This window comes from Carassius carassius, chromosome 38 (genome assembly GCF_963082965.1).
Source record: "Carassius carassius chromosome 38, fCarCar2.1, whole genome shotgun sequence".
NCBI lineage: Eukaryota > Metazoa > Chordata > Actinopteri > Cypriniformes > Cyprinidae > Carassius > Carassius carassius.
In genome coordinates, this window is record NC_081792.1 from 3756212 (window position 1) to 3779787 (window position 23576).

Here is a 23576-nt window from a genome sequence, read left to right on the forward strand (position 1 = left end):
GTCAAGATACAAAAATGACATTGTGAGGGTAACAATGAAAGTGAGACCAATTTGTAATTGGCAAAGTTGCTGATTATTCGCTCCTTCAGTTTAACTCTGTTTACAACTTATTCTAAATGTCCAGGTGACAATTAGTGATAAGGCTTCAAAATGGCAAGCCCATGACATCAAAACCACATGGCATTATACCCTTCAAAGTAATGAAGCAGTTACAGAGTAGCGATGAAATTGTTCATTAGAAAATCAACTGGCTGCCAGCCTGCAGTTTATTTCCCCTATAATCGCCTAGCTTGTCGGAGTGCTTGTGAGACGAATTGCAATACCGAAGCATGTTCGTTTCTTCCCTAGACATCGAAAAGGGTGTGCAGAATATGACTTTTTTGGAAAAAAAGAAGAATGCCTGAAGATTTGCCTTTTCTTTTGGATTTTGGAGAAGAGAAAAAAAACACAACAACAAAATAAGCCGGAGAAAAACAAGCACAGAGCGAGCCAGCCAGGAGTCGAACCTAGAATCTTCTGATCCGTAGTCAGACGCGTTATCCATTGCGCCACTGGCCCACCAATAATAAAGACCCCTGATTGCTACAGAGTTGTTGGTTTTAGATGAGACAATGGCAAGCATTGCTGTCTGCTTATTCTCACCTTGTTTTCAGGAGGTAAGCCCACCAACCCACCAGCCCCTCCCTGGTGGTCTAGTGGTTAGGATTCGGCGCTCTCACCGCTGCCGCCTGGTTTCGATTCCCGGTCAGGGAAAGCTCTTTTGGCTTCCAATTGTGGACTGCGAATTCTAGCTCTGCTAACAGCTGCGAGAAAGCCAGCTCAAAACCAAAAAAATGGTGAGCACTTGAAAAATGACCTCCGTCGAACCAGCGACCTAAGGATTGCCAATACTCCAACCTACAGTCCTCCGCTCTACCAGCTGAGCTATCAAAGGGGCAAATTGTGAGACAGAACCTCGACATATCACGGTCTTGTAGCTCTACTGCTGGCGAAAAAGTCACTTCTGGTGCAGGAAGATGTGCTGGATTTTTGAGGAGGGAATCAAAAAGGAGCATGCGTTCCCATACCGGGAGTCAAACCTGGGCCGCCTGGGTGAAAACCAGGAATCCTAAGCGCTAGACCATATTGGATTTGGAAACCTTAAACTGGCCATTGGCTTCTGGCGCACTTTCCATACATGTGGTCAGTGTGGGCGCAGGATCTTGTAGTGGCCTGTTGCTTTAGGTCTGCGACTGTAACAATGTGATAATAATTTGGCAAAACAAGAATTATCCAAAAGGACGGTTTTCTGAATTATATAGTGTTGTATGCATTCAAGTGATTTGTTTTTTTTTTACTCACCCCGGGAGTTCAGTTTATTTGGGCAGATTCCTGTGATTGCTGAACTGATACCTCAAACTGGCAATTAAGCTCTTTTCCAGGTGAAAATACTTGTGTCATCCATTTGAAAACACACACGGCAACCGTTATCTAGAGGAAAAACTGCCTATTGTCACTCTGTCAAGATACAAAAATGACATTGTGAGGGTAACAATGAAAGTGAGACCAATTTGTAATCGGCAAAGTTGCTGATTATTCGCTCCTTCAGTTTAACTCTGTTTACAACTTATTCTAAATGTCCAGGTGACAATTAGTGATAAGGCTTCAAAATGGCAAGCCCATGACATCAAAACCACATGGCATTATACCCTTCAAAGTAATGAAGCAGTTACAGAGTAGCGATGAAATTGTTCATTCGAAAATCAACTGGCTGCCAGCCTGCAGTTTATTTCCCCTATAATCGCCGAGCTTGTCGGAGTGCTTGTGAGACGAATGGCAATACCGAAGCATGTCCGTGTCTTCCCTAGACATCGAAAAGGGTGTGCAGAATATGTCTTTTTTGGAAAAAAAGAAGAATGCCTGAAGATTTGCCTTTTCTTCTGGATTTTGGAGAAGAGAAAAAAACACAACAACAAAATAAGCCGGAGAAAAACATGCACAGAGCGAGCCAGCCAGGAGTCGAATCTAGAATCTTCTGATCCGTAGTCAGACGCGTTATCCATCGCGCCACTGGCCCACCGATAGTAAAGATCCCTGATTGCTACAGAGTTGTTGGTTTTAGATGAGACAGTGGCAAGCATTGCTGTCTGCTTATTCTCACCTTGTTTTCAGGAGGTAAGCCCACCAACCCACCAGCCCCTCCCTGGTGGTCTAGTGGTTAGGATTCAGCGCTCTCACCGCCGCCGCCTGGGTTCGATTCCCGGTCAGGGAAAGCTCTTTTGGCTTCCAATTGTGGACTGCGAATTCTAGCTCTGCTAACAGCTGCGAGAAAGCCAGCTCCAAACCAAAAAAATGGTGAGCACTTGAAAAATGATCTCCGTCGAACCAGCGACCTAAGGATTGCCAATACTCCAACCTACAGTCCTCCGCTCTACCAGCTGAGCTATCGAAGGGGCAAAGTGTTAGACAGAACCTCGACATATCACGGTCTTGTAGCTCTACTGCTGGCCAAAAAGTCACTTCTGGTGCAGGAAGATGTGCTGGATTTTTGAGGAGGGAATCAAAAAGGAGTATGCGTTCCCATACCGGGAGTCAAAACTGGGCCGCCTGGGTGAAAACCAGGAATCCTAAGCGCTAGACCATATGGAATTTGGAAACCTTAAACTGGCCATTGGCTTCTGGCGCACTTTCCATACATGTGGTCAGTGTGGGCGCAGGATCTTGTAGTGGCCTGTTGCTTTAGATCTGCGACTGTAACAATGTGATAATAATTTGGCAAAACAAGAATTATCCAAAAGGATGGTTTTCTGAATTATATAGTGTTGTATGCATTCAAGGGATCTGTTTTTTTTTACTCACCCCGGGAGTTCAGTTTTTTTGGGCAGATTCCTGTGATTGCTGAACTGATACCTCGAACTGGTAATTAAGCTCTTTTCCAGGTGAAAATACTTGTGTTATCCATTTGAAAACACACACGGCAACTGCTATCTAGAGGAAAAACTGCCTATTGTCACTCTGTCAAGATACAAAAATGACATTGTGAGGGTAACAATGAAAGTGAGACCAATTTGTAATCGGCAAAGTTGCTGATTATTCGCTCCTTCAGTTTAACTCTGTTTACAACTTATTCTAAATGTCCAGGTGACAATTAGTGATAAGGCTTCAAAATGGCAAGCCCATGACATCAAAACCACATGGCATTATACCCTTCAAAGTAATGAAGCAGTTACAGAGTAGCGATGAAATTGTTCATTCGAAAATCAACTGGCTGCCAGCCTGCAGTTTATTTCCCCTATAATCGCCTAGCTTGTTGGAGTGCTTGTGAGACGAATTGCAATACCGAAGCATGTTCGTTTCTTCCCTAGACATCGAAAAGGGTGTGCAGAATATGACTTTTTTGGAAAAAAAGAAGAATGCCTGAAGATTTGCCTTTTCTTTTGGATTTTGGAGAAGAGAAAAAAAACACAACAACAAAATAAGCCGGAGAAAAACAAGCACAGAGCGAGCCAGCCAGGAGTCGAACCTAGAATCTTCTGATCCGTAGTCAGACGCGTTATCCATTGCGCCACTGGCCCACCAATAATAAAGACCCCTGATTGCTACAGAGTTGTTGGTTTTAGATGAGACAGTGGCAAGCATTGCTGTCTGCTTATTCTCACCTTGTTTTCAGGAGGTAAGCCCACCAACCCACCAGCCCCTCCCTGGTGGTCTAGTGGTTAGGATTCGGCGCTCTCACCGCTGCCGCCTGGTTTCGATTCCCGGTCAGGGAAAGCTCTTTTGGCTTCCAATTGTGGACTGCGAATTCTAGCTCTGCTAACAGCTGCGAGAAAGCCAGCTCAAAACCAAAAAAATGGTGAGCACTTGAAAAATGACCTCCGTCGAACCAGCGACCTAAGGATTGCCAATACTCCAACCTACAGTCCTCCGCTCTACCAGCTGAGCTATCAAAGGGGCAAATTGTGAGACAGAACCTCGACATATCACGGTCTTGTAGCTCTACTGCTGGCCAAAAAGTCACTTCTGGTGCAGGAAGATGTGCTGGATTTTTGAGGAGGGAATCAAAAAGGAGCATGCGTTCCCATACCGGGAGTCAAACCTGGGCCGCCTGGGTGAAAACCAGGAATCCTAAGCGCTAGACCATATTGGATTTGGAAACCTTAAACTGGCCATTGGCTTCTGGCGAACTTTCCATACATGTGGTCAGTGTGGGCGCAGGATCTTGTAGTGGCCTGTTGCTTTAGGTCTGCGACTGTAACAATGTGATAATAATTTGGCAAAACAAGAATTATCCAAAAGGACGGTTTTCTGAATTATATAGTGTTGTATGCATTCAAGGGATTTGTTTTTTTTTTACTCACCCCGGGAGTTCAGTTTATTTGGGCAGATTCCTGTGATTGCTGAACTGATACCTCAAACTGGCAATTAAGCTCTTTTCCAGGTGAAAATACTTGTGTCATCCATTTGAAAACACACACGGCAACCGTTATCTAGAGGAAAAACTGCCTATTGTCACTCTGTCAAGATACAAAAATGACATTGTGAGGGTAACAATGAAAGTGAGACCAATTTGTAATCGGCAAAGTTGCTGATTATTCGCTCCTTCAGTTTAACTCTGTTTACAACTTATTCTAAATGGCCAGGTGACAATTAGTGATAAGGCTTCAAAATGGCAAGCCCATGACATCAAAACCACATGGCATTATACCCTTCAAAGTAATGAAGCAGTTACAGAGTAGCGATGAAATTGTTCATTCGAAAATCAACTGGCTGCCAGCCTGCAGTTTATTTCCCCTATAATCGCCGAGCTTGTCGGAGTGCTTGTGAGACGAATGGCAATACCGAAGCATGTCCGTGTCTTCCCTAGACATCGAAAAGGGTGTGCAGAATATGTCTTTTTTGGAAAAAAAGAAGAATGCCTGAAGATTTGCCTTTTCTTCTGGATTTTGGAGAAGAGAAAAAAACACAACAACAAAATAAGCCAGAGAAAAACAAGCACAGAGCGAGCCAGCCAGGAGTCGAATCTAGAATCTTCTGATCCGTAGTCAGACGCGTTATCCATCGCGCCACTGGCCCACCAATAGTAAAGATCCCTGATTGCTACAGAGTTGTTGGTTTTAGATGAGACAGTGGCAAGCATTGCTGTCTGCTTATTCTCACCTTGTTTTCAGGAGGTAAGCCCACCAACCCACCAGCCCCTCCCTGGTGGTCTAGTGGTTAGTATTCAGCGCTCTCACCGCCGCCGCCTGGGTTCAAATCCCGGTCAGGGAAAGCTCTTTTGGCTTCCAATTGTGGACTGCGAATTCTAGCTCTGCTAACAGCTGCGAGAAAGCCAGCTCCAAACCAAAAAAATGGTGAGCACTTGAAAAATGACCTCCGTCGAACCAGCGACCTAAGGATTGCCAATACTCCAACCTACAGTCCTCCGCTCTACCAGCTGAGCTATCAAAGGGGCAAATTGTGAGACAGAACCTCGACATATCACGGTCTTGTAGCTCTACTGCTGGCGAAAAAGTCACTTCTGGTGCAGGAAGATATGCTGGATTTTTGAGGAGGGAATCAAAAAGGAGCATGCGTTCCCATACCGTGAGTCAAACCTGGGCCGCCTGGGTGAAAACCAGGAATCCTAAGCGCTAGACCATATTGGATTTGGAAACCTTAAACTGGCCATTGGCTTCTGGCGCACTTTCCATACATGTGGTCAGTGTGGGCGCAGGATCTTGTAGTGGCCTGTTGCTTTAGGTCTGCGACTGTAACAATGTGATAATAATTTGGCAAAATAAGAATTATCCAAAAGGACGGTTTTCTGAATTATATAGTGTTGTATGCATTCAAGGGATCTGTTTTTTTTTACTCACCCCGGGAGTTCAGTTTATTTGGGCAGATTCCTGTGATTGCTGAACTGATACCTCAAACTGGCAATTAAGCTCTTTTCCAGGTGAAAATACTTGTGTCATCCATTTGAAAACACACACGGCAACCGTTATCTAGAGGAAAAACTGCCTATTGTCACTTTGTCAAGAAACAAAAATGACATTGTGAGGGTAACAATGAAAGTGAGACCAATTTGTAATCGGCAAAGTTGCTGATTATTCGCTCCTTCAGTTTAACTCTGTTTACAACTTATTCTAAATGTCCAGGTGACAATTAGTGATAAGGCTTCAAAATGGCAAGCCCATGACATCAAAACCACATGGCATTATACCCTTCAAAGTAATGAAGCAGTTACAGAGTAGCGATGAAATTGTTCATTCGAAAATCAACTGGCTGCCAGCCTGCAGTTTATTTCCCCTTTAATCGCCGAGCTTGTCGGAGTGCTTGTGAGACGAATGGCAATACCGGAGCATGTCCGTGTCTTCCCTAGACATCCGAAAGGGTGTGCAGAATATGTCTTTTTTGGAAAAAAAGAAGAATGCCTGAAGATTTGCCTTTTCTTCTGGATTTTGGAGAAGAGAAAAAAAAAACAACAACAAAATAAGCCGGAGAAATACAAGCACAGAGCGAGCCAGCCAGGAGTCGAACCTAGAACCTTCTGATCCGTAGTCAGACGCGTTATCCATTGCGCCAAGGCCAGCGCCCATTAGTCTAGGTAAAGATCCTAAAAGACGCATAGGGACGCGAGTTCGCGGCCCACTCCGAACAGTGATGGAATTCCTGGAATGTGTCCGCTTTGACGCAGCTGATGCACGCGTACGTAATCATCATTCTCCCCAGTAATTTAATCGAACGTAAATTCGTCCCCCCTACTTTAATTTGGGAACTGTCCAAAGTAAACACTCTCACGTTTGTGTATGTTTCATTCATACCGGACGCCGGAGGGCGCTCTCTCGCACAAAGTCTAAAACAGACTCGTAAAAGTACCAGCTCGTGACCACTATGTGACGCACGCTACAGGAAATACCTTATATGGACAAAAGCATCAAGCTGTCACTGGATAAAAAAAGTCGAAATGATTTGACAGACAAAACGTGAATATTCATTGCAACAAATACATGATTTGTGTTTTTGTGCATTTTCACAACAAAATACATGAATAACGCAGCGCTAACTAACTCATTTTTTACAGTATAATATATTATTTTTTACAGTATAACATTATATTATTATATTTTCTGACTTATTCTGAAAGTCCCTGTTTTTGTGTGTGAGTGTTTTATTGTTATGTAATACTGCAATACTTAAAAAAAATTGCAACTTCAGTGAGAAATAGGCACAAAAACATTACTAGTGCAAAGATTAAGATTAACAACCCTTTTAATTTGCAAATATAAAGTCAATAAAAAAATTATAACAGCAGTGCAAATATATATGCATTTACAAATATTGTGAGAATACAAAAAGGCACAATAACAATAGTGTGAGGGCAAATATTAACAATCCTTTTAATCTCCATATATATTTTAAAGCCAATAAAACATTTAGAACAGTAATGCAATTTTGACACATCAATTAAAAATAATAAACAGTAAACCAAAAATGTTTACCACAGTAGCAAAATGTTTACATATCAGTGTAAAAAATATAATAAATATCAAACCAAAACAAACACAATAACAATAGTGTGAGGGCAAATATTAACAACCCTTTTAATCTCCATATACATTTTAAAGCCAATAAAACATTTAGAACAGTAGTGCAATTTTGACACATCAATTTAAAATAATAAACAGTAAACCAAACCTAAACTTTTTACATATCAGTGTAAAAATATAATAAATATCAAACCAAAACAAACATTTGCAGTGCAATTTTGACATCAGACTAAGAAAATAATAAATAGTAAACCAAGACAAACATTTACCACAGTAGTGCAATTTTAACATGTTAGCCAAAAAAAGTAAATCAAAACAAAAATGGACCACAGTAGCGCAATTATGACATATTGGCCCCTAAAAAAATAGTAAATCAAATATACCAAAACCAAAATAATGATAATAATAAAAACATAAACATACCATATATATATATATAATGGTATCAAATATTTTTCCAACAGAGGCATGCAGCAGAGGAAACACACAGTAATTACACATTTCAGAGAGAGCTGTCATTGTTGGAGACTTGTAAATTGCACTATAAAGCAAATATTAAGTTACCAAATAAAAATATCACGTGCTGAAATAGCAGTTTTAAGAAGCTGGAGGGTTGCCATTCCCCTTTTTTTTTCTTCTATAACCTCATTCCTGCAGCACAGCCCTCCAGTCACCATATGATTGAGTCTCAGACTCTTTGCAGAACCAGTTGCCAAAGTACTGAAGATGTGATGATGGCTTTCTCTCTTTGTTACACTTTCTGCAAAGTATGATGTCTGTCTTCTTCACATATTTTCTTGTGACAGTTCCAGTGCGCTCCCTCTCCAGTTTTCTCTTTCTGTATTGCTGAGTAGAGTAAGGAACATCTTGACCGGATGTCTGTGTCTGAGCTGATGGTTGCAAAGCTGAAGGTAATGGGAGGTTGAAGAACATCACCTGTGAGGTACCTGTAGAGGATGGCGCTTAAGTGCCTTTCACTGTAGGAAGCTGCACAGATGGTAAAATGAAAGGGAGAGAGATGAGTAGTGCTGATGCAATGACAGGAAGGCCTTGATGTGATGTTGGAGCCTGGGAGATGGCCTGGGGTTTCGACCTCCCCTTAAGTTTTGCCTTCCCAGCAGTGTTTGGTGGCAGGATAAAAAGGTGAGGCTCAGCCAAATTGCCTGGATACAGAGTTGGTCCTTTCTGCATAGTTGCAGGAAGCGTCTCGGGTCCTGCCATGGGTGCGTCTGGGGCTTGGATACCCTGCTTCAAAATCTCCTGTTCCTGTGACTTGCCACGCCTGCTGAACCTGGGAAACATAAAACAACAGATATTAATAAACATTTAAGCAATACAAAAGATCAACTACTATTTGTCATGACTATGACGCAGCAGCATGACACAGCTGAGATCACACAGCAGTCGTCTAATGTATTACTGCTTTTGTGAAATGGCTACTTTATTGAGATTAACATTGTATTATGAATTATTGATTCTTGCAGTCTGCTGAAGACAGCTGATCCATATCATAAATCTTATCTTTCATATTGAAAGAAGAAAACAGAAGTTGAACTCTTGTTGATTTGTTTCTAGACCTGCAAAGCAGCCATGGTTACATTAAGGCTGATGATACAAAAAATTTTGAGAAGTGTTTCTTGGGTACGTTCCCCACTGAGAATGGGTAACAAATTTCAATCTGGATATTTCAGATCAATCTTGCGCTCTGTGTCTTACCTGGTTGCCTGTTGATGGCAATATTAACCAAAGTTGCCCAGCAGCATTGATCAAATTATATTATATTATATTATATTATATTATATTATATTATATTATATTATATTATATTATATTATATTATATTATATTATATTATATTATATTATATTATATTATATTATATTATATTATATTATATTATATTATATTATATTAACAGTGTAAAATTATATCATTAATGAATCATTAGATAATAATTTGTAAAGATATTATTATGTTATTACTTTAACTTTACTTGTTGAGGTACATGACTAATTTAAAAAAATCCATAACCACAATAACATATTAACAATTGGTTAATAGCTCTTTACCTCAACATGTAAAGTCATAAAATGATTCCTTTGAAAATCATTAGCTAATGATTAATTAAAGCTGACAACTGGAAGTTGAAGTAAATAGCTTTGGCCACTGTAGTAATTAAAATATACATTTACGTCATTAGTTAATATAATGTTATTAAGGAACTAATACATTAAAGTAAATTTAACTAATAAAATTGTATTTATTAATTTATCTATGAAACATATAGAATGTTTATTAGTTGCTGATGTAGTAATCATTAATTAATGGTTTAAGTTAGTCCTGCATTCGTTTACATTAACTCATGATTATCTGTGCATTCGTTAAGTATAAATTAATGGATATTTGTGCACCAGTGTTGTAAGTGTTACTTTTTTATTGATAAAAGATTCACTTACATTGCAAATGTTGGTTAGAAATTAATCGATGACCGTTATCTTCTTCTTCAGCCGTGATCCGCAAGTCTCCGGGGGTTTTTGACGTTATCAATTGTTGTTGATAACTTGTTACTATGAAGAATCACGGTTGAGGAACGAGCGCTGATTGGTCAATTTCTTGTTGTTACTGGGCGGAATCACGGTTGCGATACGAGCGCTGATTGGCTAATTCGCGGTTACGATACTAGCGCTGATTGGCCAATTCGCGGTTGCGATACGAGCGCCGATTGGCTAAAACATAAATTTCATGGTTGCAGCCGGGAACGTGATTGGCTGTCATAACAAAGAATAACCACGACCTACAGGTGACATGGAGCGCCACTGGCCCACCAATAGTAAAGACCCCTGATTGCTACAGAGTTGTTGGTTTTAGATGTGAAATTGGCAAGCATTGCTGTCTGCTTATTCACACCTTGTTTTCAGGAGGTAAGCCCACCAGCCCACCAGCCCATCAGCCCATCAGCCCACCAGCCCACCAGCCCACCAGCCCACCAGCCCATCCCTGGTGGTCTAGTGGTTAGGATTCAGCGCTCTCACCGCCGCGGCCCAGGTTTGATTACCGGTCAGGGAAAGCTCTTTTGGCTTCCAATTGTGGACTGCGAATTCAAGCTCTGCTAACAGCTGCGAGAAAGCCAGCTCCAAACCAAAAAAATGGTGAGCACTTGAAAAAAAGACCTCCTTCGAGCCGGAGTCGAACCAGCGACCTAAGGATTGCCAACACTCCAACCTACAGTCCTCCGCTCTACCAGCTGAGCTATCGAAGGGGCAAAGTGTTAGACAGAACCTCGACATATCACGGTCTTGTAGCTCTACTGCTGGCCAAAAAGTCACTTCTGGTGCAGGAAGATGTGCTGGATTTTTGAGGAGGGAATCAAAAAGGAGTATGCGTTCCCATACCGGGAGTCAAAACTGGGCCGCCTGGGTGAAAACCAGGAATCCTAAGCGCTAGACCATATGGAATTTGGAAACCTTAAACTGGCCATTGGCTTCTGGCGCACTTTCCATACATGTGGTCAGTGTGGGCGCAGGATCTTGTAGTGGCCTGTTGCTTTAGATCTGCGACTGTAACAATGTGATAATAATTTGGCAAAACAAGAATTATCCAAAAGGACGGATTTCTGAATTATATAGTGTTGTATGCATTCAAGGGATCTGTTTTTTTTTACTCACCCCGGGAGTTCAGTTTTTTTGGGCAGATTCCTGTGATTGCTGAACTGATACCTCGAACTGGTAATTAAGCTCTTTTCCAGGTGAAAATACTTGTGTCATCCATTTGAAAACACACACGGCAACCGCTATCTAGAGGAAAAACTGCCTATTGTCACTCTGTCAAGATACAAAAATGACATTGTGAGGGTAACAATGAAAGTGAGACCAATTTGTAATCGGCAAAGTTGCTGATTATTCGCTCCTTCAGTTTAACTCTGTTTACAACTTATTCTAAATGTCCAGGTGACAATTAGTGATAAGGCTTCAAAATGGCAAGCCCATGACATCAAAACCACATGGCATTATACCCTTCAAAGTAATGAAGCAGTTACAGAGTAGCGATGAAATTGTTCATTCGAAAATCAACTGGCTTCCAGCCTGCAGTTTATTTCCCCTATAATCGCCTAGCTTGTCGGAGTGCTTGTGAGACGAATTGCAATACCGAAGCATGTTCGTTTCTTCCCTAGACATCGAAAAGGGTGTGCAGAATATGTCTTTTTTGGAAAAAAAGAAGAATGCCTGAAGATTTGCCTTTTCTTCTGGATTTTGGAGAAGAGAAAAAAAACACAACAACAAAATAAGCCGGAGAAAAACAAGCACAGAGCGAGCCAGCCAGGAGTCGAACCTAGAATCTTCTGATCCGTAGTCAGACGCGTTATCCATTGCGCCACTGGCCCACCAATAATAAAGACCCCTGATTGCTACAGAGTTGTTGGTTTTAGATGAGACAGTGGCAAGCATTGCTGTCTGCTTATTCTCACCTTGTTTTCAGGAGGTAAGCCCACCAACCCACCACCCCCTCCCTGGTGGTCTAGTGGTTAGGATTCGGCGCTCTCACCGCTGCCGCCTGGTTTCGATTCCCGGTCAGGGAAAGCTCTTTTGGCTTCCAATTGTGGACTGCGAATTCTAGCTCTGCTAACAGCTGCGAGAAAGCCAGCTCCAAACCAAAAAAATGGTGAGCACTTGAAAGATGACCTCCGTCGAACCAGCGACCTAAGGATTGCCAATACTCCAACCTACAGTCCTCCGCTCTACCAGCTGAGCTATCAAAGGGGCAAATTGTGAGACAGAACCTCGACATATCACGGTCTTGTAGCTCTACTGCTGGCGAAAAAGTCACTTCTGGTGCAGGAAGATGTGCTGGATTTTTGAGGAGGGAATCAAAAAGGAGCATGCGTTCCCATACCGGGAGTCAAACCTGGGCCGCCTGAGTGAAAACCAGGAATCCTAAGCGCTAGACCATATTGGATTTGGAAACCTTAAACTGGCCATTGGCTTCTGGCGCACTTTCCATACATGTGGTCAGTGTGGGCGCAGGATCTTGTAGTGGCCTGTTGCTTTAGGTCTGCGACTGTAACAATGTGATAATAATTTGGCAAAACAAGAATTATCCAAAAGGATGGTTTTCTGAATTATATAGTGTTGTATGCATTCAAGGGATTTGTTTTTTTTTTACTCACCCCGGGAGTTCAGTTTATTTGGGCAGATTCCTGTGATTGCTGAACTGATACCTCAAACTGGCAATTAAGCTCTTTTCCAGGTGAAAATACTTGTGTCATCCATTTGAAAACACACACAGCAACCGTTATCTAGAGGAAAAACTGCCTATTGTCACTCTGTCAAGATACAAAAATGACATTGTGAGGGTAACAATGAAAGTGAGACCAATTTGTAATCGGCAAAGTTGCTGATTATTCGCTCCTTCAGTTTAACTCTGTTTACAACTTATTCTAAATGTCCAGGTGACAATTAGTGATAAGGCTTCAAAATGGCAAGCCCATGACATCAAAACCACATGGCATTATACCCTTCAAAATAATGAAGCAGTTACAGAGTAGCGATGAAATTGTTCATTCGAAAATCAACTGGCTGCCAGCCTGCAGTTTATTTCCCCTATAATCGCCGAGCTTGTCGGAGTGCTTGTGAGACGAATGGCAATACCGAAGCATGTCCGTGTCTTCCCTAGACATCGAAAAGGGTGTGCAGAATATGTCTTTTTTGGAAAAAAAGAAGAATGCCTGAAGATTTGCCTTTTCTTCTGGATTTTGGAGAAGAGAAAAAAACACAACAACAAAATAAGCCGGAGAAAAACAAGCACAGAGCGAGCCAGCCAGGAGTCGAATCTAGAATCTTCTGATCCGTAGTCAGACGCGTTATCCTTCGCGCCACTGGCCCACCAATAGTAAAGACCCCTGATTGCTACAGAGTTGTTGGTTTTAGATGAGACAGTGGCAAGCATTGCTGTCTGCTTATTCTCACCTTGTTTTCAGGAGGTAAGCCCACCAACCCACCAGCCCCTCCCTGGTGGTCTAGTGGTTAGGATTCAGCGCTCTCACCGCCGCCGCCTGGGTTTGATTCCCGGTCAGGGAAAGCTCTTTTGGCTTCCAATTGTGGACTGCGAATTCTAGCTCTGCTAACAGCTGCGAGAAAGCCAGCTCCAAACCAAAAAAATGGTGAGCACTTGAAAAATGACCTCCATCGAACCAGCGACCTAAGGATTGCCAATACTCCAACCTACAGTCCTCCGCTCTACCAGCTGAGCTATCAAAGGGGCAAATTGTGAGACAGAACCTCGACATATCACGGTCTTGTAGCTCTACTGCTGGCGAAAAAGTCACTTCTGGTGCAGGAAGATGTGCTGGATTTTTGAGGAGGGAATCAAAAAGGAGCATGCGTTCCCATACCGTGAGTCAAACCTGGGCCGCCTGGGTGAAAACCAGGAATCCTAAGCGCTAGACCATATTGGATTTGGAAACCTTAAACTGGCCATTGGCTTCTGGCGCACTTTCCATACATGTGGTCAGTGTGGGCGCAGGATCTTGTAGTGGCCTGTTGCTTTAGGTCTGCGACTGTAACAATGTGATAATAATTTGGCAAAACAAGAATTATCCAAAAGGACGGTTTTCTGAATTATATAGTGTTGTATGCATTCAAGGGATCTGTTTTTTTTACTCACCCCGGGGGTTCAGTTTTTTTTGGGCAGATTCCTGTGATTGCTGAATTGATACCTTGAACTGGTAATTAAGCTCTTGTCCAGGTGAAAATACTTGTGTCATGCATCTGAAAACACACATTGCAACCGTTATCTAGATGAAAATCTGCCTATCATCGGTCTGTCAAGGTACAAAATTGACATATTGTGAGGTTAATAATGAAAGTGAGACCACAAAGTTAATGTGGTAATAATGAAAGTTTTTTTATCCACAAAGTTGCTGATTATTCGCTCGTTCAGTTTAATGCAGATTACAATTTATTCTCAATGTCCAGGTGGCAATTAGTGATAAGGCTTCAAAATGGCAAGCCCGTGACATCAAAACAACATGGCATTACACCCTTCAAAGTAATGAAGCAGTTACAGAGTAGCGATGAAATTGTTCATTCGAAAATCAACTGGCTGCCAGCCTGCAGTTTATTCCCCCTTTAATCGCCGAGCTTGTCGGAGTGTTTGTGTGATGAATGGCAATACCGAAGCATGTTACACGACTCCCCATAGACATCAGAACCTCAATCTATCAGGGTTCTGTAGCTCTACTTTTGTCCAAAAAGTCACTTCTGGTGCAGGAAGATGTGCTGGCTTTTTGAGGAGAGAAGCAAAAAAGATCAAGCTTTCCCATCACGGGAGTCCACCCCTGGCTGCATGGGAGAAATCCAGGAATGCTAACTGCTAGACCATATGGGAACTGGCCAGCTTTAACTGGGCACAAGCTTGTGGGCCACTTTCATTAAATCTGGCCAGTGTGGTTTACAGAAATGAATAGTGTTACATGCATTCAAGGGACATGTTTGTTGACTCACCCCGGGGGTTCAGTTTTTTGGCCAGAGTCCTGTGATTGCTGAATTGATACCTTGAACTGGTAATTAAGCTCTTGTCCAGGTGAAAATACTTGTGTCATGCATCTAAAAACACACATTACAACCGTTATCTAGATGAAAAACTGTCTATCGTCGGTCTGTCAAGGTCCAAAATTGACATACGAATGGCAATACGGAAGCATGTCTGTGTCTCCCCTAGACATCGGAATGGGTGTGCAGAATATGTCTTTTTTGGAAAAAAAGAAGAATGCCTGGAGATTTGCCTTTTCTTCTAGATTTTGGAGAAAAAAAAAAACACAACAACAAAATAAGCCGGAGAAAAACAAGCACAGAGTGAGTCAGCCAGGAGTCGAACCTAGAATCTTCTGATCCGTAGTCAGACACGTTATCCATTGCGCCACTGGCCCACCGATAGTAGAGACTCCCGATTGCTACAGAGTTGTTGGTTTTAGATGTGACAGTGGCAAGCATTGCTGTCTGCTTATTCTCACCTTGTTATCAGGAGGTAAGCCTACCAGCCCAACAGACCACCAGCCCACCAGCCCACCAGCCCCTCCCTGGTGGTCTAGTGGTTAGGATTCGGCGCTCTCACCGCCGTGTCCTGGGTTCGATTTCCGGTCAGGGAAAGCTATTTTGGCTTCCAATTGTGGACTGCGAATTCAAGCTCTGCTAACAGCTGCGAGAGAGCCAGCTCCAAACCAAAAAAAAATGGTGAGCACTTGAAAAAAAGACCTCCTTCGAGCCAGCGACCTAAGGATTGCCAAGACTCCAACCTACAGTCCTCCACTCTACCAGCTAAGCTACCGAAGGGGCAAAGTGTTAGACAGAACCTCGACATCTGGTGCAGGAAGATGTGCTGGATTTTTGAGGAGGGAAGCAAAAAGAAGCATGCGTTCCCATACCGGGAGTCGAACCCGGGCCGCCTGGGATAAAACCAGGAATCCTAACTGCTAGACCATATGGTATTTGGACACCTTAAACTGGCCAGTGGCGCACTTTCCATACATGTGGTCAGTGTGGGCGCAGGATCTTGTAGTGGCCTGTTGCTTTAGGTCTGCGACTGTAACAATGTGATAATAATTTGTCAAAACAAGAATTATCCAAAAGGACGGTTTTCTGAATTATATAGTGTTGTATGCATTCAAGGGATCTGTTTTTTTTACTCACCCCGGGGGTTCAGTTTTTTTTGGGCAGATTCCTGTGATTGCTGAATTGATACCTTGAACTGGTAATTAAGCTCTTGTCCAGGTGAAAATACTTGTGTCATGCATCTGAAAACACACATTGCAACCGTTATCTAGATGAAAATCTGCCTATCATCGGTCTGTCAAGGTACAAAATTGACATATTGTGAGGTTAATAATGAAAGTGAGACCACAAAGTTATTGTGGTAATAATGAAAGTTTTTTTATCCACAAAGTTGCTGATTATTCGCTCGTTCAGTTTAATGCAGATTACAATTTATTCTCAATGTCCAGGTGGCAATTAGTGATAAGGCTTCAAAATGGCAAGCCCGTGACATCAAAACAACATGGCATTACACCCTTCAAAGTAATGAAGCAGTTACAGAGTAGCGATGAAATTGTTCATTCGAAAATCAACTGGCTGCCAGCCTACAGTTTATTTCCCCTTTAATCGCCGAGCTTGTCGGAGTGCTTGTGAGACGAATGACAATACCGAAGCATGTCCGTGTCTTCCCTAGACATCGGAAAGGGTGTGCAGAATATGTCTTTTTTGTAAAAAAAGAAGAATGCCTGAAGATTTGCCTTTTCTTCTGGATTTTGGAGTAGAGAAAAAAACACAACAACAAAATAAGCCGGAGAAAAACAAGCACAGAGCGAGCCAGCCAGGAGTCAAACCTAGAATCTTCTGATCCGTAGTCAGACGCGTTATCCATTGCGCCATTGGCCCACCAATAGTAAAGACCCCTGATTGATACAGAGTTGTTGGTTTTAGATGTGAAATTGGCAAGCATTGCTGTCTGCTTATTCACACCTTGTTTTCAGGAGGTAAGCCCACCAGCCCACCAGCCCACCAGCCCCTCCCTGGTGGTCTAGTGGTTAGGATTCGGCGATCTCACCGCCGCGGCCCGGGTTCGATTCCCGGTCAGGGAAAGCTCTTTTGGCTTCCAATTGTGGACTGCGAATTCTAGCTCTGCTAACAGCTGCGAGAAAGCCAGCTCCAAACCAAAAAAATGGTGAGCACTTGAAAAAAAAGACCTCCTTCAAGCCGGAGTCGAACCAGCGACCTAAGGATTGCCAACACTCCAACCTACAGTCCTCCGGTCTACCAGCTGAGCTATCAAAGGGGCAAAGTGTTAGACAGAATCTCGACATATCACGGTCTTGTAGCTCTACTGCTGGCCAAAAAGTCACTTCTGGTGCAGGAAGATGTGCTGGATTTTTGAGGAGGGAATCAAAAAGGAGCATGCGTTCCCATACCGGGAGTCAAACCTAGGCCGCCTGGGTGAAAACCAGGAATCCTAAGCGCTAGACCATATGGGATTTGGAAACCTTAAACTGGCCATTGGCTTCTGGCGCACTTTCCATACATATGGTCAGTGTGGGCGCAGGATCTTGTAGTGGCCTGTTGCTTTAGGTCTGCGACTGTAACAATGTGATAATAATTTGGCAAAACAAGAATTATCCAAAAGGACGGTTTTCTGAATTATATAGTGTTGCATGCATTCAAGGGATCTGTTTTTTTTTTACTCACCCCGAGAGTTCAGTTTATTTGGGCAGATTCCTGTGATTGCTGAACTGATACCTCGAACTGGTAATTAAGCTCTTTTCCAGGTGAAAATACTTGTGTCATCCATTTGAAAACACACACGGCAACCGTTATCTAGAGGAAAAACTGCCTATTGTCACTCTGTCAAGATACAAAAACGACATTGTGAGGGTAACAATGAAAGTGAGACCAATTTGTAATCGGCAAAGTTGCTGATTATTCGCTCCTTCAGTTTAACTCTGTTTACAACTTATTCTAAATGTCCAGGTGACAATTAGTGATAAGGCTTCGAAATGGCAAGTCCATGACATCAAAACCACATGGCATTATACCCTTCAAAGTAATGAAGCAGTTACAGAGTAGCGATGAAATTGTTCATTCGAAAATCAACTGGCTGCCAGCCTGCAGTTTATTTCCCCTATAATCGCCGAGCTTGTCGGAGTGCTTGTGAGACGAATGGCAATACCGAAGCATGTCCGTGTCTTCCCTAGACTTCGAAAAGGATGTGCAGAATATGTCTTTTTTGGAAAAAAAGAAGAATGCCTGAAGATTTGCCTTTTCTTCTGGATTTTGGAGAAGAGAAAAAAAACACAACAACAAAATAAGCCGGAGAACAACAAGCACAGAGCGAGCCAGCCAGGAGTCAAACCTAGGATCTTCTGATCTGTAGTCAGACGCGTTATCCATTGCGCCACTGGCCCACCAATAGTAAAGACCCCTGATTGCTACAGAGTTGTTGGTTTTAGATGAGACAATGGCAAGAATTGCTGTCTGCTTATTCTCACCTTGTTTTCAGGAGGTAAGCCCACCAACCCACCAGCCCACCAGCCCCCCAGCCCCTCAGCCCCTTCCTGGTGGTCTAGTGGTTAGGATACGGCGCTCTCACCGCCGCTGCCCGGGTTCGATTCCCGGTCAGGGAAAGCTCTTTTGGCTTCCAATTGTGGACTGCGAATTCTAGCTCTGCTAACAGCTGCAAGAAAGCCAGCTCCAAACCAAAAAAATGGTGAGCACTTGAAAAAAAAGACCTCCTTCGAGCCGGAGTCGAACCAGCGACCTAAGGATTGTCAACACTCCAACCTACAGTCCTCCGCTCTACCATCTGAGCTATCAAAAGGGCAAAGTGTTAGACAGAACCTCGACATATCACGGTCTTGATGCTCTACTGCTGGCCAAAAAGTCACTTCTGGTGCAGGAAGATGTGCTGGATCTTTGAGGAGGGAATCAAAAAGGAGCATGCGTTCCCATACCGGGAGTCAAACCTAGGCCGCCTGGGTGAAAACCAGGAATCCTAAGCGCTAGACCATATGGGATTTGGAAACCTTAAACTGGCCATTGGCTTCTGGCGCACTTTCCATACATGTGGTCAGTGTGGGCGCAGGATCTTGTAGTGGCCTGTTGCTTTAGGTCTGCGACTGTAACAATGTGATAATAATTTGGCAAAACAAGAATTATCCAAAAGGACGGTTTTCTGAATTATATAGTGTTGTATGCATTCAAGGGATCTGTTTTTTTTTACTCACCCCGGGAGTTCAGTTTATTTGGGCAGATTCCTGTGATTGCTGAACTGATACCTCGAACTGGTAATTAAGCTCTTTTCCAGGTGAAAATACTTGTGTCATCCATTTGAAAACAGACACGGCAACCGCTATCTAGAGGAAAAACTGCCTATTGTCACTCTGTCAAGATACAAAAATGACATTGTGAGGGTAACAATGAAAGTGAGACCAATTTGTAATCGGCAAAGTTGCTGATTATTCGCTCCTTCAGTTTAACTCTGTTTACAACTTATTCTAAATGTCCAGGTGACAATTAGTGATAAGGCTTCAAAAAGGCAAGCCGATGACATCAAAACCACATGGCATTATACCCTTCAAAGTAATGAAGCAGTTACAGAGTAGCGATGCAATTGTTCATTCGAAAATCAACTGGCTGCCAGCCTGCAGTTTATTTCCCCTATAATCGCCGAGCTTGTCGGAGTGCTTGTGAGACGAATGGCAATACCGAAGCATGTCCGTGTCTTTCCTAGACATCGAAAAGGGTGTGCAGAATATGTCTATTTTGGAAAAAAAGCAGAATGCCTGAAGATTTGCCTTTTCTTCTGGATTTTGGAGAAGAGAAAAAAAACACAACAATAAAATAAGCTGGAGAAAAACAAGCACAGAGCAAGCCAGCCAGGAGTCGAACCTAGAATCTTCTGATCCGTAGTCAGACGCGTTATCCATTGCGCCACTGGCCCACCAATAGTAAAGACCCCTGATTGCTACAGAGTTGTTGGTTTTAGATGAGACAGTGGCAAGCATTGCTGTCTGCTTATTCTCACCTTGTTTTCAGGAGGTAAGCCCACCAACCCACCAGCCCCTCCCTGGTGGTCTAGTGGTTAGGATTCGGCGCTCTCACTGCCGCCGCCTGGGTTCGATTCCCGGTCAGGGAAAGCTCTTTTGGCTTCCAATTATGGACTGCGAATTCTAGCTCTGCTAACAGCTGCGAGAAAGCCAGCTCCAAACCAAAAAAATGGTGAGCACTTGAAAAAATGACCTCCTTCGAGCCGGAATCGAACCAGCGACCTAAGGATTGCCAGCACTCCAACCTACAGTCCCCCGCTCTACCAGCTGAGCTATCAAAGGGGCAAAGTGTTAGACAGAACCTCGACATATCACGGTCTTGTAGCTCTACTGCTGGCCAAAAAGTCACTTCTGCTGCAGGAAGATGTGTTGGATTTTTGAGGAGGGAATCAAAAAGGAGCATGCGTTCCCATACCGGGAGTCAAACCTAGGCCGCCTGGGTGAAAACCAGAAATCCTAAGCGCTAGACCATATGGGATTTTGGAAACCTTAAACTGGCCATTGGCTTCTGGCGCACTTTCCATACATGTGGTCAGTGTGGGCGCAGGATCTTGTAGTGGCCTGTTGCTTTAGGTCTGCGACTGTAACAATGTGATAATAATTTGGCAAAACAAGAATTATCCAAAAGGACGGTTTTCTGAATTATATAGTGTTGCATGCATTCAAGGGATCTGTTTTTTTTTTACTCACCCCGGGAGTTCAGTTTATTTGGGCAGATTCCTGTGATTGCTGAATTGATACCTCGAACTGGTAATTAAGCTCCAGGTGAAAATACTTGTGTCATCCATTTGAAAACACACACGGCAACCGTTATCTAGAGGAAACACTGCCTATTGTCACTCTGTCAAGATACAAAAATGACATTGTGAGGGTAACAATGAAAGTGAGACCAATTTTTAATCGGCAAAGTTGCTGATTATTCGCTCCTTCAGTTTAAATCAGTTTACAACTTATTCTAAATTTCCAGGTGGCAATTAGTGATAAGGCTTCAAAATGGCAAGCCCATGACATCAAAACCACATGGCATTATACCCTTCAAAAAAGTAATGAAGCAGTTACAGAGTAGCGATGAAATTGTTCATTCGAAAATCAACTGGCTGCCAGCCTGCAGTTTATTTCCCCTATAATCGCCGAGCTTGTCGGAGTGCTTGTGAGACGAATGGCAATACCGAAGCATGTCAGTGTCTTCCCTAGACATCGAAAAGGGTGTGCAGAATATGTCTTTTTTGGAAAAAAAGAAGAATGCCTGAAGATTTGCCTTTTCTTCTGGATTTTGGAGAAGAGAAAAAAACACAACAACAAAATAAGCCGGAGAAAAACAAGCACAGAGCGAGCCAGCCAGGAGTCGAACCTAGAATCTTCTGATCCGTAGTCAGACACGTTATCCATTGCGCCACTGGCCCACCAATAGTAAACACCCCTGATTGCTACAGAGTTGTTGGTTTTAGATGAGACAGTGGCAAGCATTGCTGTCTGCTTATTCTCACCTTGTTTTCAGGAGGTAAGCCCGCCAACCCTCCAGCCCACCGGCCCACCAGCCCACCGGCCCACCAGCCCCTCCCTGGTGTTCTAGTGGTTAGGATTCGGCGCTCTCACCGCCGCGGCCCGGGTTCGATTCCCGGTCAGGGAAAGCTCTTTTGGCTTCCAATTGTGGACTGCGAATTCTAGCTCTGCTTACAGCTGCGAGAAGGCCAGCTCCAAACCAAAAAAATGGTGAGCACTTGAAAAAAAAGACCTCCTTCGAGCCGGAGTCGAACCAGTGACCTAAGGATTGCCAACACTCCAACCTACAGTCCTCCGGTCTACCAGCTGAGCTATCAAAGGGGTAAAGTGTTAGACAGAATCTCGACATATCACGGTCTTGTAGCTCTACTGCTGGCCAAAAGGTCACTTCTGGTGCAGGAAGATGTGCTGGATCTTTGAGGAGGGAATCAAAAAGGAGCATGCGTTCCCATACCGGGAGTCAAACCTAGGCCGCCTGGGTGAAAACCAGGAATCCTAAGCGCTAGACCATATGGGATTTGGAAACCTTAAACTGGCCATTGGCTTCTGGCGCACTTTCCATACATGTGGTCAGTGTGGGCGCAGGATCTTGTAGTGGCCTGTTGCTTTAGGTCTGCGACTGTAACAATGTGATAATAATTTGGCAAAACAAGAATTATCCAAAAGGACGGTTTTCTGAATTATATAGTGTTGCATGCATTCAAGGGATCTGTTTTTTTTTACTCACACCGGGAGTTCAGTTTATTTGGGCAGATTCCTGTGATTGCTGAACTGATACCTCGAACTGGTAATTAAGCTCTTTTCCAGGTGAAAATACTTGTGTCATCCATTTGAAAACACACACGGCAACCGTTATCTAGAGGAAAAACTGCCTATTGTCACTCTGTCAAGATACAAAAACGACATTGTGAGGGTAACAATGAAAGTGAGACCAATTTGTAATCGGCAAAGTTGCTGATTATTCGCTCCTTCAGTTTAACTCTGTTTACAACTTATTCTAAATGTCCAGGTGACAATTAGTGATAAGGCTTCAAAATGGCAAGCCCATGACATCAAAACCACATGGCATTATACCCTTCAAAGTAATGAAGCAGTTACAGAGTAGCGATGAAATTGTTAATTCGAAAATCAACTGGCTGCCAGCCTGCACTTTATTTCCCCTATAATCGCCAAGCTTGTCGGAGTGCTTGTGAGACGAATGGCAATACCGAAGCATGTCCGTGTCTTCCCTAGACATCGGAAAGGGTGTTCAGAATATGTCTTTTTTGGAAAAAAAGAAGAATGCCTGAAGATTTGCCTTTTCTTCTGGATTTTGGAGAAGAGAAAAAAACCCAACAACAAAATAAGCCGTAGAAAAACAAGCACAGAGCGAGCCAGCCAGGAGTCGAACCTAGAATCTTCTGATCCGTAGTCAGACACGTTATCCATTGCGCCACTGGCCCACCAATAGTAAAGACCCCTGATTGCTACAGAGTTGTTGGTTTTAGATGAGACAGTGGCAAGCATTGCTGTCTGCTTATTCTCACCTTGTTTTCAGGAGGTAAGCCCACCAACCCACCAGCCCCTCCCTGGTGGTCTAGTGGTTAGGATTCGGCGCTCTCACTGCCGCCGCCTGGGTTCGATTCCCGGTCAGGGAAAGCTCTTTTGGCTTCCAATTGTGGACTGCGAATTCTAGCTCTGCTAACAGCTGCGAGAAGGCCAGCTCCAAACCAAAAAAAATGGTGAGCACTTGAAAAAAAGACCTCTTTCGAGCCGGAGTCGAACCAGCGACCTAAGGATTGCCAACACTCCAACCTACAGTCCTCCGCTCTACCAGCTGAGCTATCAAAGGGGCAAAGTGTTAGACAGAACCTCGACATATCACGGTCTTGTAGCTCTACTGCTGGCCAAAAAGTCACTTCTGGTGCAGGAAGATGTGCTGGATTTTTGAGGAGGGAATCAAAAAGGAGCATGCGTTCCCATACCGGGAGTCAAAT

General features: G+C 43.3%; 18 non-coding genes across 18 annotated transcripts; 7 read left to right on the forward strand and 11 right to left on the reverse strand.

The window, feature by feature from the left end:
- Window positions 1–485: 485 nt before the first annotated feature.
- trnar-acg (transfer RNA arginine (anticodon ACG)) lies at window positions 486–558 on the reverse strand. Its single transcript has one exon. It is a non-coding gene; the product is annotated as a tRNA-Arg (tRNA).
- A 1621-nt stretch (window positions 559–2179) lies between these two features.
- trnae-cuc (transfer RNA glutamic acid (anticodon CUC)) lies at window positions 2180–2251 on the forward strand. The gene has a single exon. It is a non-coding gene; the product is annotated as a tRNA-Glu (tRNA).
- Window positions 2252–3481: 1230 nt separating this feature from the next.
- On the reverse strand, window positions 3482–3554 carry trnar-acg (transfer RNA arginine (anticodon ACG)). Its single transcript has one exon. It is a non-coding gene; the product is annotated as a tRNA-Arg (tRNA).
- Window positions 3555–10679: 7125 nt separating this feature from the next.
- Window positions 10680–10767, reverse strand: trnay-gua (transfer RNA tyrosine (anticodon GUA)). The gene is given in 2 exon segments: window positions 10680–10715; window positions 10731–10767. It is a non-coding gene; the product is annotated as a tRNA-Tyr (tRNA).
- A 1049-nt stretch (window positions 10768–11816) lies between these two features.
- On the reverse strand, window positions 11817–11889 carry trnar-acg (transfer RNA arginine (anticodon ACG)). The gene has a single exon. It is a non-coding gene; the product is annotated as a tRNA-Arg (tRNA).
- Window positions 11890–15359: 3470 nt separating this feature from the next.
- Window positions 15360–15432, reverse strand: trnar-acg (transfer RNA arginine (anticodon ACG)). Its single transcript has one exon. It is a non-coding gene; the product is annotated as a tRNA-Arg (tRNA).
- Window positions 15433–15579: 147 nt separating this feature from the next.
- Window positions 15580–15651, forward strand: trnae-cuc (transfer RNA glutamic acid (anticodon CUC)). The gene has a single exon. It is a non-coding gene; the product is annotated as a tRNA-Glu (tRNA).
- Window positions 15652–17067: 1416 nt separating this feature from the next.
- On the forward strand, window positions 17068–17139 carry trnae-cuc (transfer RNA glutamic acid (anticodon CUC)). The gene has a single exon. It is a non-coding gene; the product is annotated as a tRNA-Glu (tRNA).
- A 1244-nt stretch (window positions 17140–18383) lies between these two features.
- trnac-aca (transfer RNA cysteine (anticodon ACA)) lies at window positions 18384–18456 on the reverse strand. The gene has a single exon. It is a non-coding gene; the product is annotated as a tRNA-Cys (tRNA).
- A 147-nt stretch (window positions 18457–18603) lies between these two features.
- On the forward strand, window positions 18604–18675 carry trnae-cuc (transfer RNA glutamic acid (anticodon CUC)). Its single transcript has one exon. It is a non-coding gene; the product is annotated as a tRNA-Glu (tRNA).
- Window positions 18676–19918: 1243 nt separating this feature from the next.
- On the reverse strand, window positions 19919–19991 carry trnar-acg (transfer RNA arginine (anticodon ACG)). The gene has a single exon. It is a non-coding gene; the product is annotated as a tRNA-Arg (tRNA).
- Window positions 19992–20114: 123 nt separating this feature from the next.
- On the forward strand, window positions 20115–20186 carry trnae-cuc (transfer RNA glutamic acid (anticodon CUC)). Its single transcript has one exon. It is a non-coding gene; the product is annotated as a tRNA-Glu (tRNA).
- A 105-nt stretch (window positions 20187–20291) lies between these two features.
- trnay-gua (transfer RNA tyrosine (anticodon GUA)) lies at window positions 20292–20379 on the reverse strand. The gene is given in 2 exon segments: window positions 20292–20327; window positions 20343–20379. It is a non-coding gene; the product is annotated as a tRNA-Tyr (tRNA).
- A 1048-nt stretch (window positions 20380–21427) lies between these two features.
- On the reverse strand, window positions 21428–21500 carry trnar-acg (transfer RNA arginine (anticodon ACG)). Its single transcript has one exon. It is a non-coding gene; the product is annotated as a tRNA-Arg (tRNA).
- A 155-nt stretch (window positions 21501–21655) lies between these two features.
- trnae-cuc (transfer RNA glutamic acid (anticodon CUC)) lies at window positions 21656–21727 on the forward strand. Its single transcript has one exon. It is a non-coding gene; the product is annotated as a tRNA-Glu (tRNA).
- Window positions 21728–22969: 1242 nt separating this feature from the next.
- On the reverse strand, window positions 22970–23042 carry trnar-acg (transfer RNA arginine (anticodon ACG)). Its single transcript has one exon. It is a non-coding gene; the product is annotated as a tRNA-Arg (tRNA).
- Window positions 23043–23165: 123 nt separating this feature from the next.
- On the forward strand, window positions 23166–23237 carry trnae-cuc (transfer RNA glutamic acid (anticodon CUC)). Its single transcript has one exon. It is a non-coding gene; the product is annotated as a tRNA-Glu (tRNA).
- Window positions 23238–23343: 106 nt separating this feature from the next.
- trnay-gua (transfer RNA tyrosine (anticodon GUA)) lies at window positions 23344–23431 on the reverse strand. The gene is given in 2 exon segments: window positions 23344–23379; window positions 23395–23431. It is a non-coding gene; the product is annotated as a tRNA-Tyr (tRNA).
- Window positions 23432–23576: the final 145 nt, after the last annotated feature.